The sequence below is a fragment of the Melospiza melodia genome, chromosome 7 (assembly GCF_035770615.1).
Source record: "Melospiza melodia melodia isolate bMelMel2 chromosome 7, bMelMel2.pri, whole genome shotgun sequence".
Classification (NCBI taxonomy): Eukaryota; Metazoa; Chordata; class Aves; order Passeriformes; family Passerellidae; genus Melospiza; species Melospiza melodia.
Genome location: NC_086200.1, coordinates 29,382,942 through 29,401,044, shown reverse-complemented (window position 1 = coordinate 29,401,044; position 18,103 = coordinate 29,382,942).

The window sequence follows — 18,103 nt, the reverse complement described above, 5'->3', positions numbered from 1 at the left end:
CTGCGGGCTCAGCCCCGGGCCCCGCCGCGGGCTGCTCCGCCCCGGGGGACACCGGAGAGACAAAGGCCGGGCCGGGAGGCCGCCGCTCGCTCAGTGCCGCCGCGCCATGCTGCGCCCGCCGCCCGCGCCCCCCGCGCCCCCCGCCCGGGCCCGCCCCCGCGCCGGGCCCGCCCCCGGCACCGGCCCCGCCCCGCGCCCCGCCCCCGCCCCGCCTCTGACACATTGTTGCCACCGGCGGCCGCGCGCGCGCTCCCGGCGCGCTCCCAGGGCGGGGCTCCCGCGCGCCCCCGCGGCCACGCCCCTGCGGGGGGGAGGGGGGGGGTCGAAGATTGAGGGGGGGTCGAAGATTGAGGGGGGGTCACAGCGGCGGGGGGAACGGGCCCGTACCCCGGGGGAGGGGGATCTGCATGGGGAGGGGGTCGCAGACACACAGACACCGTGGGGGGGTCTTTGGAACGGGCGGGGGTCGCACCGGGTGGGCTGGGAGGGATTTGGATTGGGGGGGTCACAGCGGCGGGGGGGTCTTTGGGAGGGGATGGGTCGCACTGGCGGAGCAGGGGGGCTTTGAAAAGGGGAGAGGTTCGCTGGCAGGGGGTTGGGAATTTGGAGGAGGGGGTCACATGGGTGGGTGGGGGGCTCTGGAAGCAGGAGGGAGGTTTGGGGGTCCGTTACCTTGAGGAAGGGTTGGTTGATGGGGGGGTTTGGGGTGCCCGGGGGGCGATGGGCAGGAATTGTTGGGAAGGGGCAGTGAGGGGCTTGCGCTGGAGGGGACAGGGATGGGGATGGGGACAGGGACATGTCCTGCGGCCCACAGGTGACAAGGAAAGACAAGGAAAGACAGACAGACAGAAGGTCCCACCCTCTGCAGGGACATTTTTGCACCTCTGATATAAGGATAAATTAAACAATAATTCGTGTTAAGGGATCACTCTGCTTTGTGGAAATCTTGGAAAACAGTGATGGGAATAACACAGAGCCCCAAAGCTGCTGTGGGGCCATGTCCGGCTCTGGGGAGGACTTTGGGGACAACACAGAAAATCCAGCGGAATTTTTGGCCACAGGTGTGCCACCCAGCCACATCCCTGAACAAGGACACCCCACGGTGCCAGAGACGCATCCCCAAGCCAGGACACCCCACGGCCCTGGGGTCACATCCCCGAGCAAGGACGCTCCTCTTGGGCTGTCTAGAGGAGCTGCTCCTTGCTGCACAGGACCTGCTCTGCTCCCAGAGCCCCCCAGGTCCCCCCAAGTTCCAAAAACTGCTTCAGAAGGATGAGTGAACACAGAGAGACTCCCAACCCTCCTCCCCAGGACCATGGAATGTCCCCCTGAGTGTCCTGGAGTGTCCTCCCAGGTGTATAGGTCCCCCCTGAGCCCCTCAGAGCCAGAGCAGAATTCCTCAGGTGCCTCCAGATGCAAAGACGCTTCCAGTTGGATTCACAAAGCACCAAGGTGCCCATTAAGTCCATCAGGAGGAGCAGTTCCAGCACATCCCGCTGCCTGTCCTTCTGCTCAGCATCCAAATATCCCTGCAAATCCATCTCCATCTCACGAGCTCTTAGGAGTTTGTCCGTGCTAAAAGGGAGGGAGCGGCCCAGCGTAAAACACCTCCAGCGCCACACGGAGAGGTGGGATATAAATAAAATATGGATCCTCCTCATTATTTATTTAGCAAATCTGTTTAGGAAAAACTCCACGGACTGTGGGGCTCAGCATCCCTCCTCCCACCCCAAACCAAAACAAATAAAAACCGAATGATTTCGGAATAATGCCGGCGGAGCGTCCTCCCGCGCCGCGGCTCCATCAAGGTTATCCATCTCCTCATCCTGCTCCCATCAGGATCCGTCTCCATCAAGCCCCCGACAGCCAATCTCCCTCCTGTCAGCGGACGCTGCCATAAACGCCGACACTTGTCTGTCAACTTCATTTGTTTCCATCTCTCCAGCCAAGGCACTAAAAGCCTTTCCGGGCTCTCCAGGAGGCCTGGCCACGGTTCCTCCCAGCCCTGGCAGAGCCACATTCCAGGGGCAGCTCCAGGGGTGTGGTAAAACCCACGGCTCTCACCCCACGGAGCAATCCCATCAGGGTCTGTGGATTGGGAACGGGGATGATCCAAAGGGCACCGTGCTGGCCAAGGGGTCAGCCATGCCTTGTGGTGCCAGGTCACCGATGGGCACAGAGATTCACAGTTCATCCCAGCTCGGCCCAGTGCATCCTGGCTTAGCTGAGTTCAACCCAGGGCATCCCAGCTCAGCCAAACTGGGCCCAGTGCATCCCAGCTCAGCCCAGTGCATCCCAGCTCGGCTCAGGGAATCCCAGTTGAACCCAGTGCATCCCAGCTCAGCCCAGTGCATCTCAGTTTAGCTGAGTTCAACCCAGTGCATCCCAGCTCAGCCAAACTCAGCCCAGGGCATCCCAGCTCGGGCCAGTTCAACCCAGTGCATCCCAGCTCAGCCCAGTACATCCCAGCTCGGGCCAGTTCAACCCAGTGCATCCCAGCTCAGCCCAGTGCATCCCAGCTCGGCCCAGGGAATCCCAGTTGAACCCAGTGCACCCCAGCTCAGCCAAACTCAGCCCAGGGCAACCCAGCTCAGCCCAGTGCATCCCAGCTTGGCCCAGTGCATCCCAGCTCAGCCCAGTACATCCCAGCTCGGGCCAGTTCTACCCAGTGCATCCCAGCTCAGCCCAGCTCAACCAAACTCATCCCAGCTGAGCCCAGCTCATCCCAGTTCAACCCAGTGCATCCCAGCTCATCCCAGTTCAACCCAGTGCATCCCAGCTGAGCCCAGCTCATCCCAGTTCAACCCAGTGCATCCCAGCTCAGTCCTACTGGAGCTGTGGGGGACCCCAGATGAAATTCCCTGGAAAATGGGACGATCCATTGGGATCAGGCAGGAGCAGCCCCACCCCTGCTCCAGTGCATTCCCTCCCTGCCAGGATCAGTCCCAATCTGAGGGAGGGCCCATCCCAGCCCTGCTTGGCATGGAATGATTTCTCCTTCCCCACTCCTGGTGAAAGGAAGGAAAACCTTTTCCAGGATTTTTATGGCTTCTCCAAACAGCACCAGGTTGTTTTTCTAACCAAACAAAACCAACTATTTGCCTTAATTACTGCAAATCCTGCAATTTCCAGCCCCCAGCTCCATGCAGGGGGCAAGGCTGGATGCAGGGAGGGATAATTCACACCCGCCTTCCTCTGCATTAATTGGATCGGCCAGGAAATTATGGAAAATATTTGTTCCTGATAGAAAAACCCTTCCCATTAAAAAGGTGAAGGAGTCACAGGGAAAAGGCTGAGAAGTGCAGAGCAGAGCCAGGTTGCTGGGAATGGAGCTGCAACAGGAGAAAAAGGGTCCCTTGGAGCTTCCTGAAGTGGAAGGGATGGGTGTGATGGGAAATCCCAGCTGGCAGCAGGATCGAGATGCCCGGCATGGACACAAGAGGGTGGTGGTGATGCCCTCAGCCAAGGGGCATCCTTGGCAGTGTGTGGCATCCAGAGGCACCAGCCCCCATCCATGGACTCTGATCCCATCCAAAGGTCAGGGAGGGGCCCATCCCTGGCTCACAGCGCTGGGGACACCCATCCATGTGGCCAGACTGTGGCACTGCTCTGGCTCCCAGGTTTTCCTCCCTGGAGCCTCCCACTCTCCTGAGTTTACTCAGAATACCAAATAAGCTGCCGTAGACATGCAAAACCGCAAAACCCCACCATCACACCCCAAATGTGGGGGCACCCTGAGCTCTTGTGGATCTCGGGCAGGGTCTCCTCTCCATCGGGGTGGGAGAGAGCCCCAGCCTGAGGCTCAGGGTGGGAACACAGAGCTCGGGAACACCCAAACCCCTCCCGCAGCCCGGGGCCGTTCACACCTTCCCGAGCAGCACCGGGCTCGTTCTGCCGCCCCATCCGATGCTCGTTAAAACGCCCAGCCCCAAAATCCAGCTGCGGATAAATCCTTCCCACGAGAGACAGCGGCTCCCCCTGGGCTCGGTGGCTTTTGGCGACCGCTGTCCCTCGTCCATCGGGGATGGTGGCACCGCTCCAGCAGTGTCCCCAAAACAATTCCCATCACGAATTAACCCACAGTTCCCCGGAGAAGGGGGCGGGAACGGCACCTGCACATCAGCGCACACCTGGAAAAGCAGCCGGGAAAGCGTCGAGGGCCAAAATCCCGAGGTTTCGCCCCAAAGCTGAGGAGACGGCGGAGCGGCAGCACCGCATTGCTTAGGCAATACCCCCCTCTAGTGCCGGTGCCCCTCGCGGCCCCCCGGGGTTGTCACCGTGCACTCGGGTCGCCGTTAATGCGACACAACCCCGGACACTGCTTGGATTGGGGAAAACACCCGAGAAAACAAAAAATCAAACCCGGAGATCGCAGCCCTACAACCCGCTGGGGCAAGCCGGGAGTTTTGGGAAGGGTCTGCATCCCCTCATCCCTCTGGGATCCCTGCACAGATCATTCCTAGAACCCCATTAACGCCACTAAACTCAGTGCCACGGCCACCGTGTCCCTGTCCCCGTGTCACCGTGTCCCGCACACCGTCCTGAAGCCCCGCAGCCCCCGCTGCCCATCCGGCTGCGCTCCGGGAGCTTTTGAATATGGAAAGCGCAGGGGGAAAAGCGTCTCCTGTTCGGCCAAAACCCACCCAAGTGGAATGGGGAGGGGCGGGGGGGGAGCGAGGGCAGCCCGAGGAGTTAATCCACTTTGAATTGCAGCGGCTCCGGCCCGCGCTCCGGGTTTGACAGCTTGACAGAGACGGATTGGCAGCTCCCGAGGTGAAACATCCCGGCCGAGGCGCGGAGCCGCAGGAAAACCCGGCTTGGAGGTGGCAGGTTCCGCCGTGTGGTTTTGCATGAGTGGGATGGGGGGGGGGGGGGGGGGAAATAAATTAAATAAATAAAGGTGAGAAGGGAGAGCAGGGAGCTGGAACAGGCCCTGGCAAGGGGAATGGTTCCCTGGAGCTTCCCTGTCACAGGGACCCCTCGGTGGCTCCTCAAGGACTCCCAAACCTGACCGTGGGGTCTGCAGGCACAATCCCCCAGAGACCACCACAGCATCATCCCGATGTCTGAGACACCTCTCAGCTCCCACAGGACTCGGGGCAGAGTTTTCCCATCGGGATCCTCGAGGAGCTGCTGGAATATAAATGAACAACAAACGGGGTGAAGGAGAATGATGCACCGTGGGGTGGGTCACACACCTGCTCAGGGGGGTGATAGGCGAGCACAGCCGCAGTTAAATCCTTTAGTTTGGCAGGAAAAAAAGGCATTTTCCAGGCAGGGAAGAGCCGGGAAGGCGAGGCCCGGCTCTGCCTCCCAGGGCTGCTGCCTGTCAGCAGCCGGGAATCACTGAACTACGACGGATGTCTCGGAGGGATGATAGGGCAGCGACCCTCATATTTTCTGCGGCGAGCGCTCCTGTAAGCTCCCTTTGTGCTGGAATGATGGGAATTCATTACAGAGCGCCCCCCGCCGCGGGCTGGCTCCCGGGGGAGGGATCTGCCGGCTCTCTCCGAGGCTAAATGGGATTAGGTTATCTCCAGGCACGGATACCCAGACAGGAGCACGCCAGGAACGGTCCCGGAGCATCCAGCCCGCAACTCAGGCTCAGGTATCACCATCAGCTCCTCCAGGTGGGGATCCGTGATCTGCTCCCAGATGGACACAGCAGGGAGATTTACTGGTGATGCTGATCCTGGAGGTGTTTGGTGTTGCTGTGTGTTTTGGGGGAAAAGTCACTCCAAAGGACGCTCACCCTAATCCTGACTCTAATCCTGCGATCAACCACTCAGCAAAGTGTGGCACAGGCTCTGCCAGCCCTGTTCTCCCAGTTTTGGTGCCAGCAGCCCTGATGCCACTGTCAGTTCTGCATCATGGCACAGGGAGTGGGGCTGAGCTGGGTTTCACCCTGGGAAAGGTGGGAGAAGCCAGAGGGAGCATCCAAGTGCCCAGCCTGGCACTGCTGGTGACGCTCCCAGGAGGACCCACCATGAGCTGCTGCAGGAGCAGGAATCCTCAGACTGGGCCAAAACAGCTTAAAACAGCAAAAACTCCATCTCAGGGGCTGGCAAAAGCAGAGGTTGAGTTGGGGTGGAAGCACCCTCACTCTGCCCTGCCCACAGCAGGGCTTGGCCGCTCCACTCTGGAGGCATCACTACCTCTAAAGGCCATCACAACCTCCTCCCAAAGACCACCACAACCTCCCAAAGACCACCACAATCTCCTGAAGCCCCCACCACCGTGACCACCTCCGTGCAGATCCCAGCACAGCCCTGCTGGGCCCCCCCAAACTCCTCCAATGCCCCCTCTCAGCACAAGCAGCAGCTGCAGGGTTGGTGTGAGCATGGCTGCACTTGCTCCACACTCCCTCTCCCTGTGGCTGCTAGATTCCCTCAATCATGTCAAACAAACCCAGAGAAAAACACGTTTGACTGCATCAAAGTTCAAACCTCCACCTGGCCGCGTCCCCGAGCTGGGACCCTTTAAAGCTGCAAAGATGTAAACTCCCCCAGGTCTTCATTATGTCTTACAGGCCCGATATTATATCAGATTATGGAATCATTAAACAAAAAATTGTACTCGGCGCTGTCCGGAGGGGCCTCCAGTTACCTTGTCTAAATATAACAGCATCATTTTTAACTGAGGAGCTGCTACAGTCCCTTGGGCCTTCATTATATTTCATGGGTCTGGGCTGGAATATCATCTCCCTCCTCGCAGAACTCATCCTGCACTCGTGCCAAGGCCAAGGCCAGCAGTGCTGGATGCCCCCTCTCCATGGGACACCTCCCGCTCCGTGGGGCACAGAGCAGTGGGATGGGCTGAGAGGACTGAACAAAGGATGGAGATGAAGGGAGAACAGCGTTGGGGAGGGGGGGAGGATCAGAGCCAGGTATGCGCCCAATTATTTTAATTGCGTGTAGGTGCCCTTCCGGCTCGCTGATGCGACACATCGGTGTTTACTGCGCCGAGCAGAACCAATTATGTTTGAACATCGAGGGGCTGAGAGACAGCAAATAAACACGGCGGCGTGCGGGGGGCTCCGTTTGCACCCGTCTGTCAGCGCCCAGCCAGGCATGCACCGGGAAAAGGGGGGGGATGATCCTGGCATGGCTCCGGGCAGGGAGCCCCACGGAGCAGCCCGGAGGGGAGAGGGAATAGATCTGTTTGGGGAGAAAAAAAAATTTAAAAAAAAAAAAAAAAAAAGGGGCAAGAAATGAAGCTGTAAAGCGATAGTTTCTGGCGGGGCTTTGACACGAGTTGTCAGAGGCGGTGGTGCGTGTGCTCCTGTCTTTGCAGTAAATAACTGTCAGCAATTAGGAAGTGGAGGTGGTTCCAGGGAGTCGGGGCGGCTCCGTGTGTCACTCACCAGGGGTGGGCAGTGGGGACCACAGGCCCTGGGGCTGTGTCCCCTCAGGGAGGAGCTGCCTTTGCCCCCAGCTTAGCCACAGCCCAGGCTCAACCCCCCAGGCCTGCTTGAATTGCCAAACGTTGTGGAGAGTGGCACGGATCCTAAGGGTCTTTCCCAGCCTAAATGATTCCATGAGTCACGAAATCTCAGGATGGTTTGGGATGGAAGGAACTTAAAGATCACCCACTCCCACCCCCTGCCATGGGTGGGACACTTTCCACCATCCCAGGTTGCTCCAAGCCCCGGTGTCCAACCTGGCCTTGGACACTTCCAGGGATGAGGCAGCCACACCTGTGCCAGGGACACCCTCACAGGGACAGATTTCTTCCTTAAACCTTGTCTAAATCCACCCTATTTTAGTTTAAAACCACCACCCCAGCCCTACAACACATCCCCACGACCCGGCCTCAATGATCCTTGTGGATCCTTCCCCCGGGACATTCAATGATCAGTATTGAACCCAGCCCTGAGCCTCATCCTCCCCACCGCTGACATCTCCATCACCTTCCTCCTCTTCCTCCCACCCCCTGGCAATCATTTGCTCCAGCTCCCAGCTCTCCCTTTCCCTCCTCCCGGCTTTCACTCCCCTCTCTCAGAGCAGCTGTAGCCGCGGCTCAGCCTCGGGAGCTGCGAGTTCTTTGACACCAATAACCTCTGTCTTTGTGCTCCGGGGTTCCTCCCGCTCCCCCCGGCCTGGAGCAGCTTCAGAGGCCCCGGGGACCCCCAGCTCCCGTTCCTATGGCGACCGAGGATGCCGGTGTGGCAGCCCGAGGCGGTGCCTTTGGTACTCGCCGATCAAACCGCAGGGCAAGCGGTGCCGGGGAGGGGACGCGGAGTGCAGGGAATGCAATGACTTGAATTACGAGCAGGAGAGCTGGCAGCTCCACCCCGCCCCGGAGGCCAAACTTCCCCTGGGTGGGTTAAAACTCGATTTTTTTTTTTTTTATTTTTCCCCCCCTGTTCTTGGCATCTCCCAAGCTTTGGGAAGCACGCATCGGGTGAGGACAGCTGGGATCACCAGCGTGGGATGCGGGGCATCAGTCTGATGGATGTTGTGCTCACCAGGGGAGCCAGAGGTCAGGAGAATCCTGACAGGCTCCAAATATCTGCCCCTCAGTGTCCCAGGGACCATCTTCATCCCCCTCATGTGCTCATTGGTGTGGGACAGAGCCCAGGAAAGGCATGGAGAGGGTGAGCAAAGCCCAGGAGGAGCAGCAGAAGCTGGGGGGACCCTCAGTGTCCATCCAGCTGCCTTCACAACAGCCAGGACCAGGAATATGAAAGGGAAAAGGTGACTTTTCCCTGATTTTTTGTCTACTCACAGCTTCTTTTCCTCTCTTTTCCATCACCCTCCTTCCTCGCTGCTCTTTCCGCTCCGGAGCGTTCAGTGCTTTGCTGGGGCATTAAGAGGCGGCAGCTCAAACTGTTTAGTGAAGCATTAAAGGGGCATGAAAACACTCACATCACGGGAGCCGAGAGCCCTGGAGCATCCTCAGGAAAAAAAAGCACCTCCCAGTGCTGGGAAATAAGACATATTTCTGTGCTCACGGCACCAGACAAAACCCATCTCCCTGCTCTTGCCAGCCCTGGCCCGGCTATCTGACATTCCTCTGCTCCTAAAGTCAATCCCTGACATTCCTCTGCTCCTAAAGTCAATCCCTCCCCATTCCCATCCACTTGGGCCACCACCCTCCCCAGCCACCATCTGCCACCATCCAGTCACTCAGCAGCCCCCCAGGATTCCTCAGACATGCCCAAACCCTGGGATTTGCATGATTTAGACACGTTTAAACCATCACAGCTTGAGCACGTGAAAAGGAGCCAATTCCTCACTCCCTCCTCCCCATATCCAGCAGAAACCTGCAAACACCCCAAGGCTAAAAAGGGATTTTCCCCCTTTTAAGGGGTTCAGAACCCATCGGGCACATGCAGAGCTCAGGTGTCTCCTGTGCCCCATCCCAGGCTCTGAATGCAGCACCAGATCCAGGAAAATCAGGAAAAATCTGGAAACCAGAAACCTGACTGTTCCAAGGAGGGGAAAGGACTGTTCCACATGAGCCCCTCAGCAGCTGGCTGAGAGTTTTTCCTTCTTCCTTTAAGCAGCCACAGGGAAATTGGATTCTTTGGGTGGGGCTGCTGTCCTTGTCCCAACACCTGGAGGTGGGAGCAATGCCTAAATCCCATCACCAGCCCTGCTCCCTGTGGCAACCATGGGGAACATTGTGAAGCAGGAACAAGAGGATTTGGGGCTCCTTCTGAGAGACCCCCATCCCTTCCCAAGCTCAGAAATCAATCCCACTCCCACTACTGCAAGGGGCGAGGGCGTCCCAAGCATCCCCCAAATGGGGCATCCCTCAACTCCAAGGATTCCAGATAAGAAATGGGATAGAACTGGAGAACTGTCCCAGGGAAGCAGCGTTCCCTGTGAGCACATGGAGCTGGAGGAACCAAGCAGGTGCCCTGGGTGTGCTGCTTGGTGCTCCAAGCTCGGAGAGGGTTTGGCACAGGCTCTGCTCCGAGAGAGCTGGACCAGCTCTCCCATTCCAGCAGGATGAGGCACAGCTGGTGCTGCTCCTGAATCTATCTCCCCCTTCCCTTGTCGTGGATTTGCATCTCTCCTTTGGGCAGCTCCTTTCCAGCACAGAAAGGGAGAAAAGGCTCTGTTGGGGTCTCCTCCCTCCAAGGGTTCCATTTAGGTTCCCCCCACCAAGGGCTCCGTGCAGGGTCCCCCCTTTCCTTCGCCAGCAATTGTTATGTTAAAATCCCCAGGACATGTTTCTGCAAAGAATTAAAGGAGGGTGAGGAGGGGATTGTTTTCGTCAGTGTCTCACCGAGTCTCTGACCTTGAGCGTGAACAAAAACAAGAAAAAAGGAACTTTATGCAAATCTCCCTCACTCCGCACAAGGGGGAAAATAATAACGGAAAATGGAGATTAGGAATGCAAATCGACTTAATGAAGAGGCAGGGGCTGGGCAGGAGCTTGTTTTGCTCTTGTAGAGACGACTCACCCCCGTCTGGTCCTGCTGCACCCCAGGTCTGATCGCTACAAATTTCATCAGGGTGGGGAAAGAGAAGCACAGGAAAGGTTTAATTCCCTCATCATGGCATTGTTCATCTCCCCTGCTCATGGCTGCTCCTTCCAAAGGCCTCTCACACCTCCCCTGAGCCAATTCACCACCCAAAACTGACCCACCCTCCTGCAGATCCCACGGTGGGTGCCAGTCCCACATTATGGGGGTGCAGCTGCTTCCAGGGGTCTGAGGGGATGTTGTGTCCTTGCTGCTGGAGCCACATCTCCAAAGTGTCACCCCAGATGGGGCTGGCACTGTGGGACCCCCCTGCTCTGCACCAGCCCCTTCGCAAGGCTCAGCCTCACCACTTGGATTATTTTCCTCTCGCTTTTTATTCCCTCTGGGGCGTGGGAATGGCTCCCACATCCCCATGGAACAAATTCCTGGTCCTGGCAGGGGTCTCCAATGCCCCACAGTGAAGTTGTGACCAGCCACAGCCTGGACACAGGACATGGGGTCACGAGGAGCAGCAAGAAGCCACCGGCACCTTTTGAGGGGGGATTTATTCACATATGGAGAAGTTGGGATGGAAATGGCTCAGGGTGGCCCTCAGCACCACAGTTCCAGGGTTGTGGAATGTAATTGCCTCTTCCCACTCAAAACCCACCTTAGAATCACAGGATCACAGAAGATCCTGAATTGGAAGGGATCCACAGGGATCACAATGTCCAATCCCAGCCCTCCACAGGACAATCCCCAAATCCCACCTTTGCAAAACGCTGAGCTCAGAGCCACATCCACCATGAGCAGCCAGGGCTGTGCTGGAAGGTGCTGAACACCCAGATCCCCCTGGGAAGATGATCCCAAAGCTGATGCTGGGTCTGTCACTGCTGGATCACTGGATCACACTCCCCCGGGTGATGCTTCCTCACTGGAAGTTTGGAATGGTTTTCCTTTTTTCTACAAAAAAAGTTATCAAGGTCAGTTCTATTTAAATGAGGTTTGCTCTGGCCTGAAGATGAAATCAGACCCCAATCCCATACCAAATTATGCTGGCATCACCTTGGCTGGTTAAAGCCCAGGCAGGATCAATTCCTGAGGTGTCAGAGCCCCCAGCATCCCACTCACCCCGACCCCACTCTTCTCGGCAATCAGAGCAGATCCCACAGACCCGAGGCCGCCCTCAGGACACATTTAAACCCCAGCCCAAAGGTGCTGAAAGATTCCTGGAGTGTTTAAAACCGAGCGAGGCCCCAGGGGCAGCGACCTCAGCGAGGCCTGGAAACCATCCCTGGGCTCGGGGTCGCGCTCCCCCGCCAACGCCGGGGCTGGTGATGCTCCCAGCCCACAAACAGCCCCCTTCCCTCCCTCCCGAACAACATCCACGGGAGAGTTTGGCTGGGAACGCAGCGCTTTAATCTCCTGGAAGCCTTTGACAACCTGTCTCGTCCTGGCTTTTAGCTGCGTGAGAGCTGCTCGTTAATGGAGCATTAACCTTGGAGAGCTGCTGCAATTACTCCAACACTAATTCTGACAGTTTTTGGTGTATCTGTTTGTTCTTTTGACAGGCAAAAGGAATTTCTTTTTAAAAGCTGTTTGATACATTTGAGACCTTCTGTCCACATTTCCCTTTTTCTTCTTTTTTTTTTTTTTTTTCCTTCTGCTGGAGATGGGAAGATGGGGGGAATGTGCAGAGGGGGAGACGCTGCCTTCCCACGACACCTCCTTCAGGCACCAGTCGGGATATTTCCCCCCCTCCCAAGCCCTTCCTACCCCTGCTTTAAGTCACAGAAGCGTTTGGTCTCTCCTGACCTCATTAGGGTAATTAGGAAACCTTTTGAAGCTGGGAAAATGGCTCTGAGCGCTGGGAAAGGAGGAGAGCAAAGAGGCTCTGAAGGAGCACGAGGATGGAGAAAGCGGGAGGAAAACATCTTCAGCGGCGAGGAGGTGACCTGCAGCTCTGCTCCCCTGGAAAGCTCCTTAAATTGCCTCTTTTAAGAGGATGGAAATCCAAGTCCTGGTTATCCCATAAGACCTGGGCAGCCAGGGAGCAGGGAAGGAAAAGGGTGGTGGGGCAGGTGAAGGCTGAGCAGAGGATTCCACTTCCATCTCTGATCCATCACCACTTCCCCGGGTGCCCTTTGGCAAATCAGCTCTTGCTGTGCCTTAATCCTTCCTTCATTTGAAAAAAAAAAAAAAAACCAAAAACATTCCCTACATGTTATTTTCTATGTGGGAAACACAGGCTCTGGAGGGAAAGGGCTCCCTCTGACTGTGCAGCTCCCAGCAAAAGCAGGCTGCTCCTGGCCATCATCCACCTGGAAGTGGTGCCAACCAACACCTTGATCTGAATTCTGATAAAACCCACCTGAGATGGAGGCAGGAGGTGATCTTGGCTGAACTCAGCTGCTTTCCAAACCCACCTGAGCCAGCAGGTAACTCCTGGGTGACAGGGGTGGGAATCTTCCTCAGAACTCTCAGCCCTCTCTTCCTCTATTAAATGTGGGAAGCTTTTTCCCTGCTCTCATCTGAGCCAGCCAAGAAGCCCCAACGACGACTGTGGCGCAGCTAAAGTTATCACAGGGATAAAACCTCCAGTTCTAAAGGAAAAAACGCTATCACAGCCCTCTGCTACCAATCACAAAGGGCACAAACCCGATGCCTCTGTGTGTTCTGCAGGAAGAGGGGTTTGATGTGAGAGAAAAGCGGATTAAAATAACACTGGCAAGAAAAAAGGATCAAAATGCACCGATACACCCCGGCACGAGCGAGCCCGAGGTCCCGCTGAGCCTCTGGCACACACAGAGATGGAAGCACTGCCACGATCCTGCTCGGCTGCTTTGAGGGTCCCCTTTGTGAGATGAGAACCCCCCAGATATCCCTCCATCAGGAGCTGCTCCTCCAGGGTGTCCTCAGCAGCAGAGCCAGCCCTGCATTGCCAGCCTGCATTGCCAGGAGCACCGGGATGGTTTGGGTGGGAAGGCACCTTAAAAAGCATCCAGTTTTACCCTCTGCCATGGGCAGGGACACCTTTCACTATCCCAGGTTGCTCCAAGCCCAGCCTTGAAGATTTTCAGGGATGGGGCAGCCACAGCTTCTCTGTACCAGAGCCTCCCCACCTCATGTCCTCCTTTTATCCACTCTAATTCAGCATTTTTGGTTTAAAACCATCACTCCTTTTCCTACTGCAACAGGCCCTGCCATACATCAACTGCAATTGGACTTGGGAGGTCCTGGAGAGGCACGTGGGGGTTACAGGTAGATCAGCACCATGGCTCCCCCAGATCCTCAATCCCCTCAGTGCTGCTCACAGAGTTAATGCCCATCAGTTTTTCCCTGTCAGGAACAGCCTTTCCAGCAGCTCTGCAGGAGCGGGGGTGGCTGGGCTCAGCTCGGGCTGAACAATGAAATAATTGGGATTATTTTAAGTACATGAGGTTTTATTCTTTTAAAGAGCAGGAGTAATTAACCACCTGAACGTAACAGCAGCAGTAGTGGGGCAGAGTGAATGCTCCAGGGAGGGGCTGGAGCCTCTCCAGGGAAACCTTTTGCCTTCACCTCACAGGGAGCAGGACAAACCTCCTGGTGCTCTGCAGGGGCTGAGCATAACCCTGGAATGGACTCTTCTGTCTGCAGAGCTGAAATCTCAACACCCCCATTTCCAAGCTCTGAACTGTGTGGCACATGGAAGCACTTTGAGAATATCCAGGTGCTCCCAACAGCAATTCCTGGGGATTCCAGCGTGGCAGGAGGGAATCACACTGGCATTGGGAGATGCTTCAAATGGGAGAGGGAATGAGGAGAGTGCCCACACACCAGTTCAGTGCCATTTCAGTGCCATTTCAGTTCCATTTCATTTCCATTTCCCAGCACTGGATGTGACCCATCACCCCCACATTCCCCATGTTAAGTAAAGCAGCTGATAATTGTCTACAAAAATTGTTTTCAAACACCTCTCCATGGGCAGAGGTTCTCCAAGCCCTGCTGAGACAGGATCTGTTCAGATCCACAGCAATCCCACAACCCATGGAAGTGCTTCCAGCAAAACAGACCTAAAATCCTCTTTTTCTGGCAATTCCAGCCCATGGGTGCATGGAAGTTCCATCCCCCACAACAGGTACCCCAGCTTGTGACTTTGATCCAGCACTGTGAGAAGCAAACATGAGATTGTAACATCTAAGATATTGTCTCCAATTTAATTTTTGGGCTGTTCCCCCCCTTCCCACTGCAATTGCAGAGCCCCTTTCATGTTTACTTATCCTTAGATTGCAAAAATTGTCATGTGAATTCCTTCTCCAATTAGCTCTGGTACTCAAAAATAAAATATTGTTCTGTTGCCAGCACAGTTCTGATCATTCCTGTCCTTTATACTTTTATTCCCCAGAGTCACTTGAAAAGCGGACGCTCCTTCCTCCTCCCCTGCAAAGCCCCCCTTGGAAAATTTTTAAAACAAAAAACAAGCAGCAATTCTAAAGGAAAGGCTTTGGTGGCTGAAGTGCCACTTCCATTCACCTTTCCATGATGGAAGGGAAAAAATAAAGATCAGAAGGAGGATTTAGACAAAAAGCCAACTAAGTAAAGGTAATTTCTGATACAGGAAAATCTGCTTGTTGTGTGGAGGTGCTTTGTTGAGGGGAACAGAAGAGACATCAGAGACTCTGCAGCAGGTTTTCGAACATCCCCAGCTTCCTTCCCAATGTGCCAACCCAGAGACACATTTTGGAATGCCAGTGTCCATGGGATGAAGGTGAGGAAGACCACCCAGCCCCTGCCCACAATGAGGGGGACAGAGCCCGAGGAGAATTGTGAGTGCAGCTGAAAACGTTTATGGGGAAATTCCAAAACCATCCAAAGCCACACCAAGAGCCACCCAGTGAGTGTGTGAGCAATAAATGGGACAAAATTTGTGACACCTTCCCCTGACCACACTCATCTGCTCACCCATCCAGGGCTTGGCCCCAGTGAAAGCCTGGCGTGTCCATGGGGACAAACCATGACCAAGAGCTGCCCTGGAGATATTTCCAGTTTGGGTTGGAAGGACCTTAAAGCTCATTCATTTCCACCTCCTGTCATGGGCAGGGACACCTTCCACCAGATCAGGTTCTTCCAAACCCCATCCAAACCTGGCCTTGGTTAATGCCACCTAAAAAACCCTAAGGTTCATTTGGTACTGGAGAAATGCGATGACAAAGAAGTCCAAAATCCATGAATGGAGTATCCTTTCTATATTCTAAATTTCTACAATGTCCTTTCTATATTCTAAAATATTCTATAGTTTTCTCTTTTTCATCCTTGGGGTGCTGGAGGGATTTGAACCATCTCTTCTCCCAGAGAGTGACCAGAAAAATAACACACAGACTGCTGTAACACATAAAAACACCCCAAAAAAAAACAAAAAAAAAACCCCAAAACAAAACAAAAACCCACCAAAATCTAAAAAACCCCCAACTTTAGACACAAACCCTCATTAAAAGCAGGGGACAGTGAGTGAGAGAAGAGAGAGAAGAGCTCAGCAGTGCTCCCTCCCCGGGCTGTGCCGCAGAGGTGATTTCGCACTCCACGGAGCGCGGCGTGAGGAGCCGCAGCAGCAGCAGCAAACAGGCTCTGGAATCAAAAGAGCTCCCTGGCACTCCACCGGCCCCGCAGCTCCCGTTCCAGGCAAAGGAAATTTGCATCCAAAGCATCAAGAGCACTTTACCTCGAGTTTAAAATAAATTCCGAGCAGATCCATGCCGCCAGCTTGCGTTTGTGACTGGAATCCCAGCCAGCGCCAGCCGGAGCCTGGCCCCGTTGAGAGCTGGGGAAGAGGGGATGGCACAGAGCAGGGAACAGGGATGAGAAGGGGACAGCACAGCTGCAGCTGGTCCAGCACCAAGGGCCACAGCAATTAGTGCTAATTGGGGTAACAGCCCCCTGAGCCTGAAAAGGAACAAGCACGCGGTTCACATCCTGCGGCAGCTCCCAGCACCGCACACAGACGGAGCTTGGAAGCACAAAATGATGGAATTTTTTTGGAAAAGACCCCTGAGATCATGAAGTCTAACTATTCCCCCCAGCACTGCCAAGGGCACCATTAAACCACGTCCCCAGGAGTCTTCTGAACACTTCCAGGGATGGTGACACCACTACTGAGCCAGGCTGGATCCCTTCCTTTTGGGGAAGGAATTTTCCCTCATATCCAATCCAACTGGACATGGTGATGGTGTCCTGCCCATGCTGCTGCACAGGGAATGCTCTCTGTTAGTTCATTAGCACTGCAGTTAATTTGGCCCAGGGAAGCTGGGGTGCCCCCAGGGTGATGCTGTTCATGTCTGGGCTGGAGCTGGTGGCATCACTCCATCAAACCAGGGCATCCTGGAACCCTGCAAGGCCAGAATCATAAAACACTTTCCCAAACAAGTCCTGACAGGGCCAGGTGGAACCTGGTTCAAGTGGAGCTGGGGCAAGACACTCCCCTGAGACAGAAACCCCAACAGCTCCCCAGGAGCCACCCCAAAACCTGCTGTTCCCCCACCCTGATGCCAAAAGAGACAAAACCCCCAAAGGGCACTGCCAGCTCATCTCAGCTGCTGGGAGAAGCAGATTTGCCTTTCAAGGCACCAGGATTTATTTGCAGCTTCCCCAGGTGCCTGCAGTGCCCTGGCAGCTGCAAGTCTGGTCTGTGAGTGCCACCTACAGGGATCCCCTGTGCCCCAGCTCCTGGTGTGCCCTGACCCCGCTGCGCCCCAGAACCCCACCAGTGACGAGGGGAAATCCTGGAGCAAACAAAACCCTCCCAGCTCCTCCAGGACAGGGTGGCCAGAGGGGGACAGAGAGAAAGTGGCTTCTGTTTTCTCAGTGCCACTGATGAGAAGCAGGTGTGAGTCAGGGAACGCCCTTGGGTTTGTTCTGGAATGAATTCCTGGCAGGGAGGAGCTGGGACATTCCCATTTCAGCCTGGAGGAGACTCAGGGGAGGCTCCCAAGGGGCAGCTCCCATCTCTGCTCTCTGGGACAAGGAGCAGGAGCTGAGGGAAGGGCTGGAGCTGAGTCAGGGCAGGTTTAGGGTTGGATTTTAGGAAAAGATGCTCCCCAGGGAATGGTCCCAGCCCCAAAGCTGCCAAAACTCCAGGAGCACTTTGGAAGAACTCCAGTATGGACACTGCTCTCAGGGATGGACAGATTGGGGTTGTTGGGGTGTCTGTGCATCCCATCGAGTTGGACTTGATGATCCCTGTGGGTCCCTTCTGACTCAGGAGATTCCATGATTCTGTGATCCAGGGAAGAGCATCTCCTTCCTCACCTCCAAATAATCAAAATGGAACTTGGTTTTGCTGCTGTGCAGAGGCTGGAATTGGCCTCACAGCGACTTTATTGGGTCCTCTGTACAATAAAAGGGATTAATGTGAGAACGGGGAGAAAGGAGACTTCAGAAAACTGAAACCAACCCAGAGATGACTGGGGAATCAGAGAGTCACTGAATGGTTTGAAAGGGACTTTAAAGCTCACCTCATTCCACACCTTCCATAGACCAGATGGCTCCAAGCTCAATCCAGCCTGGACAGGACACAGGGTGAGGAGCAGCCCTGGGAGCTCAGTGTCACTGCCCTGTGAGCAGGGGGAAACCCCAAGGACCCCATAAATCCACGAGTTCACCAGAGCAGCCTCATCCCACAGGCTCAGCAGCCCATGCACACAGCAGGGAGGG